This window comes from Rutidosis leptorrhynchoides, chromosome 3 (genome assembly GCF_046630445.1).
Source record: "Rutidosis leptorrhynchoides isolate AG116_Rl617_1_P2 chromosome 3, CSIRO_AGI_Rlap_v1, whole genome shotgun sequence".
In the NCBI taxonomy this organism is placed as follows: Eukaryota; Viridiplantae; Streptophyta; class Magnoliopsida; order Asterales; family Asteraceae; genus Rutidosis; species Rutidosis leptorrhynchoides.
The window spans coordinates 65762016-65768883 of record NC_092335.1 but is presented as its reverse complement, the minus strand read 5'-3'; positions in this window follow the sequence as shown (position 1 = coordinate 65768883).

Genomic DNA, 6868 nt, shown 5'->3' with positions numbered 1-6868 from the left:
AATTCCAAATCATGCGTCGTATAATTTTGTTCGTGAATCTTCAATTGTCTAGACGCATAAGCAATCACCTTCGTTCGTTGCATTAATACACAACCGAGACCTTGCTTTGATGCGTCACAATAAATCACAAAATCATCATTCCCTTCAGGCAATGACAATATAGGTGCCGTAGTTAGCTTTTTCTTCAATAACTGAAACGCTTTCTCTTGTTCATCATTCCATTCAAATTTCTTTCCTTTATGCGTTAATGCAGTCAAGGGTTTTGCTATTCTGGAAAAGTCTTGGATGAACCTTCTGTAGTAACCAGCTAGTCCTAAAAACTGGCGTATGTGTTTCGGAGTTTTCGGGGTTTCCCACTTTTCAACAGTTTCTATCTTTGCCGGATCCACCTTAATACCTTCTTTGTTCACTATGTGACCGAGGAATTGAACTTCTTCCAACCAAAATGCACACTTTGAAAACTTAGCGTACAATTCTTCCTTCCTCAATACTTCTAACACCTTTCTCAAATGTTCACCGTGTTCTTGGTCATTCTTTGAGAAAATAAGTATGTCATCAATGAAAACAATGACAAACTTGTCAAGGTATGGTCCACACACTCGGTTCATAAGGTCCATGAACACAGCTGGTGCATTAGTTAAACCAAACGGCATGACCATAAACTCGTAATGACTGTAACGTGTTCTGAAAGCAGTCTTTAGAATATCATCTTCTTTCACCCGCATTTGATGATACCCGGAACGTAAGTCAATCTTTGAATAAACAGACGAGCCTTGTAGTTGATCAAATAAGTCGTCGATTCTCGGTAGTGGGTAGCGGTTCTTGATGGTAAGTTTGTTCAACTCTCGATAGTCAATACACAACCTGAATGTACCATTTTTCTTCTTGACAAACAAAACAAGAGCTCCCCACGGTGATGTGCTTGGTCGAATGAAACTACGCTCTAAAAGTTCTTGTAATTGGCTTTGCAGTTCTTTCATCTCGCTGGGTGCGAGTCTGTAAGGAGCACGAGCTATTGGTGTAGCTCCTGGTACAAGATCTATTTCAAATTCAACGGATCGCTGTGGGGGTAATCCCGGTAATTCTTTCGGAAATACATCGGGAAATTCTTTTGCAATGGGAACATCATTGATGCTCTTTTCTTCAGTTTGTACTTTCTCGACGTGTGCTAGAACAGCATAGCAACCTTTTCTTATTAGTTTTTGTGCCTTCAAATTACTAATAATATGTAGCTTCGTGTTGCCCTTTTCTCCGTACACCATTAAGGGTTTTCCTTTTTCTCGTATAATGCAAATTGCATTTTTGTAACAAACGATCTCTGCTTTCACTTCTTTCAACCAGTCCATACCGATTATCACATCAAAACTCCCTAACTCTACTGGTATCAAATCAATCTTAAATGTTTCGCTAACCAGTTTAATTTCTCGATTCTGACATATATTATCTGCTGAAATTAATTTACCATTTGCTAATTCGAGTAAAAATTTACTATCCAAAGGCGTCAATGGACAACTTAATTTAGCGCAAAAATCTCTACTCATATAGCTTCTATCCGCACCCGAATCAAATAAAACGTAAGCAGATTTATTGTCAATAAGAAACGTACCCGTAACAAGCTCCGGGTCTTCCTGTGCCTCTGCCGCATTAATATTGAAAACTCTTCCGCGGCCTTGTCCATTCGTGTTCTCCTGGTTCGGGCAATTTCTAATAATGTGGCCCGGTTTTCCACATTTATAACAAACTACATTGGCATAACTTGCTCCGACACTACTTGCTCCGCCATTACTCGTTCCGACACCATTTGTTCCTTTCGTTCTATTAACCCCTGGTCCGTAGACCTCACACTTCGCCGCGCTATAACCATTTCTTTTACACTTGTTGCAAAATTTGGTGCAGAACCCCGAGTGATACTTTTCACACCTTTGGCATAGCTGCTTCTGATTGTTGTTGTTGCGGTTATTATTGTTGTTGGGATGATTGTTGTAGTTGCTGTTGTTGTTGTTGTTGTTGTTGTTGTTGTTGTTGTTGTTGTTTTTGTTGTTGGGCCGTTTGTTGTAGTTGCGATTGATGTTGCGATTGTTGGGATAATTGTTGCGATTATTGTTGTAATTGCTGTTGTTGTTGTATTGGTGATTCTTATCACCGTTTTCCTCCCACTTTCTTTTGACTTGCTTCACATTGGCCTCTTCAGCAGTCTATTCTTTAATTCTTTCTTCAATCTGGTTCACTAGTTTGTGAGCCATTCTACATGCCTGTTGTATGGAGGCGGGCTCGTGTGAACTTATATCTTCTTGGATTCTTTCCGGTAATCCTTTCACAAACTCGTCGATCTTCTCTTCCTCATCTTCGAATGCTCCCGGACACAATAGGCACAATTCTGTGAATCGTCTTTCGTACGTGGTAATATCAAATCCTTGGGTTCGTAACCCTCTAAGTTCTATCTTGAGCTTATTGACCTCGGTTCTGGGACGGTACTTCTCGTTCATCAAGTGCTTGAATGCTGACCACGGTAGTGCGTACGCATCATCTTGTCCCACTTGCTCTAGATAGGTATTCCACCATGTTAACGCAGAACCTGTGAAGGTATGCATAGCGTATTTCACTTTGTCCTCTTCAGTACACTTACTTATGGCAAACACCGATTCGACCTTCTCGGTCTACCGTTTCAATCCGATCGGTCCTTCGGTTCCATCAAATTCCAAAGGTTTGCAGGCAGTGAATTCTTTGTAGGTGCATCCTACATGATTTCCTGTACTGCCAGATCCAAGGTTATTGTTGGTATGTAGCGCAGCCTGTACTGCGGCTATGTTTGAAGCTAGAAAAGTACGGAATTCCTCTTCATTCATATTCACGGTGTGTCGAGTAGTCGGTGCCATTTCCTTCAAAATAGTCAAATGGAACAAGTTAATCATACATAATATTAAGAGTAGTTAATAGTATTTCGTAGCATAATATGAACTCATTTATAAAAGCTTTTTCTTCATATTAGCGTTTTATAAGTTTAAATTCGGGTAGTACCTACCCGTTAAGTTCATACTTAGTAGCTAATATACAATTCAACTACTACAATTCTATATGAAAAACTGATTGTAATAATATTTCGCGTTCAAACTTTTATACAATATTTTACAAACTTACAATACCGCTTATTTTACATAAAGCATGAAATATAGCACACAATAACTTTGATACAAGATAGTTGTGAAGATAATTCTAGCTAGTACACAAGTCGTTCAGCAAAGGCAATAAAGACACGTAATTCATACGTCCAGAAACAAGTCATGCATTCTGGTTTTACTAGGACTACTTCCCATCCTTGGTCTTGTGGAACATAACCGTTATGGCCGTTGATAAGACAGCGTGTTGTAACGTCGTCAAAGGGACGAGGGTTACGTAATGACCAACAGTCTCGTAATAACCTAAAAACCTCATTTCTTACCCCAATTACCGACTCCGTCACTTGTGGGAACGTTTTGTTTAATAGTTGTAGCCCGATGTTCTTGTTCTCACTTTGGTGAGAAGCGAACATTACTAACCCGTAAGCATAACATGCTTCTTTATGTTGCATGTTAGCCGCTTTTTCTAAATCACGAAGTCCTATATTCGGATATACTGAGTCAAAATAATTTCTTAACCCGTTGCGTAAAATAGCATTTGGGTTCCCCGCAATATATGCATCAAAGTAAACACATCGTAACTTATGGATTTCCCAATGTGATATCCCCCATCTTTCGAACGAAAGCCTTTTATAAACCAAGGCATTCTTGGAACGTTCTTCGAATGTCTTACAAACTGATCTCGCCTTAAATAGTTGTGCCGAGGAATTCTGACCGACTCTAGACAAGATTTCATCAATCATGTCTCCGGGTAGGTCTCTTAAAATATTGGGTTGTCTATCCATTTTGTGTTTTTATACTGTAAAATAGACAAGAGTTAGATTCATAAAAAAAATACTTATTAATACAAGCAATTTTTACATATATCATAAAGCATAAGCACACTATATTACATATATTACACCACACGAATACAACTATCTTATTCCGACTCGCTCGTTTCTTCTTGTTCGGTTTTGGTTCGTTTTGCCAAGTTTCTAGGGATATATGATGTTCCCCTAATACGAGCCGTAGTTGTCCACATTGGTTTAGAAAAACCTGGTGGTTTAGAGGTTCCCGGGTCATTGTTACAACTTAAGGACTTCGGGGGTTGACGATACATATAAAGTTCATCGGGGTTGGAATTAGATTTCTCTATTTTTATGCCCTTTCCCTTATTATTTTCTTTTGCCTTTTTAAATTCAGTTGAGGTAATTTCTATAACATCATCGGAATTCTCGTTGGAATCCGATTCATCGGAGAATTGGTAATCCTCCCAATATTTTGCTTCCTTGGCGGAAACACCATTGACCATAATTAACTTTGGTCGGTTGGTTGAGGATTCTCTTTTACTTAACCGTTTTATTATTTCCCCCCCCCCCCCGGTTCTATTTCTTCTTCCGGTTCCGATTCTTCTTCCGGTTCCGATTCTTCTTCCGGTTCCTCTTCGGAAACTTGTGAATCAGTCCACGAATCATTCCAATTTACATTTGACTCTTCATTATTATTAGGTGAGTCAATGGGACTTGTTCTAGAGGTAGACATCTATCACATAATATCAAACACATTAAGAGATTAATATATCACATAATATTCATATGTTAAAAATATATAGTTTCCAACAAAAATGTTAAGCAATCATATTTAAAGAAAACACGGTCGAAGTCCAGACTCACTAATGCATCCTAACAAACTTGATAAGACACACTAATGCAAATTTTCTGGTTCTCTAAGACCAACGCTCGGATACCAACTGAAATGTCCCGTTCTTATTGATTAAAAACGTTCCATATTAATTGATTTCTTTGCGAGGTTTTGACCTCTATATGAGACGTTTTTCAAAGACTGCATTCATTTTTAAAACAAACCATAACCTTTATTTCATAAATAAAGGTTTAAAAAGCTTTACGTAGATTATCAAATAATGATAATCTAAAATATCCTGTTTACACACGACCATTACATAATGGTTTACAATACAAATATGTTACATCGAAATCAGTTTCTTGAATGCAGTTTTTACACAATATCATACAAACATGGACTCCAAATCTTGTCCTTATTTTAGTATGCAACAGCGGAAGCTCTTAGTATTCACCTGAGAATAAACACGCTTTAAACGTCAACAAAAATGTTGGTGAGTTATAGGTTTAACCTATATATATCAAATCGTAACAATAGACCACAAGATTTCATATTTTAATACACATCCCATACATATAGATAAAAATCATTCATATGGTGAACACCTGGTAACCGACATTAACAAGATGCATATATATAAGAATATCCTCATCATTCCGGGACACCCTTCGGATATGATATAAATTTAGAAGTACTAAAGCATCCGGTACTTTGGATGGGGTTTGTTAGGCCCAATAGATCTATCTTTAGGATTCGCGTCAATTAGGGTGTCTGTTCCCTAATTCTTAGATTACCAGACTTAATAAAAAGGGGCATATTCGATTTCGATAATTCAACCATAGAATGTAGTTTCACGTACTTGTGTCTATTTTGTAAATCATTTATAAAACTTGCATGTATTCTCATCCCAAAAATATTAGATTTTAAAAGTGGGACTATAACTCACTTTCACAGATTTTTACTTCGTCGGGAAGTAAGACTTGGCCACTGGTTGATTCACGAACCTATAACAATATATACATATATATCAAAGTATGTTTAAAATATATTTACAACACTTTTAATATATTTTGATGTTTTAAGTTTATTAAGTCAGTTGTCCTCGTTAGTAACCTACAACTAGTTGTACACAGTTAGATGTACAGAAATAAATCGATAAATATTATCTTGAATCAATCCACGACCCAGTGTATACGTATCTCAGTATTGATCACAACTCAAACTATATATATTTTGGAATCAACCTCAACCCTGTATAGCTAACTCCAACATTCACATATAGAGTGTCTATGGTTGTTCCGAAATATATATAGATGTGTCGACATGATAGGTCGAAACATTGTATACGTGTCTATGGTATCTCAAGATTACATAATATACAATACAAGTTGATTAAGTTATGGTTGGAATAGATTTGTTACCAATTTTCACGTAGCTAAAATGAGAAAAATTATCCAATCTTGTTTTACCCATAACTTCTTCATTTTAAATCCGTTTTGAGTGAATCAAATTGCTATGGTTTCATATTGAACTCTATTTTATGAATCTAAACAGAAAAAGTATAGGTTTATAGTCGGAAAAATAAGTTACAAGTCGTTTTTGTAAAGGTAGTCATTTCAGTCGAAAGAACGACGTCTAGATGACCATTTTAGAAAACATACTTCCACTTTGAGTTTAACCATAATTTTTGGATATAGTTTCATATTCATAATAAAAATCATTTTTTCAGAATAACAACTTTTAAATCAAAGTTTATCATAGTTTTTAATTAACTAACCCAAAACAGCCCGCGGTGTTACTACGACGGCGTAAATTCGGTTTTACGGTGTTTTTCGTGTTTCCAGGTTTTAAATCATTAAGTTAGCATATCATATAGATATAGAACATGTGTGTAGTTAATTTTAAAATTCAAGTTAGAAGGATTAACTTTTGTTTGCGAACAAGTTTAGAATTAACTAAACTATGTTCTAGTGATTACGAGTTTAAACCTTCGAATAAGATAGTTTTATATATATGAATCGAATGATGTTATGAACATCATTACTACCTCAAGTTTAGTAGGTAAACCTACTGGAAGTGACAAGAAATGATCTAGCTTCAAAGGATCTTGGATGGCTTGAAAGTTCTTG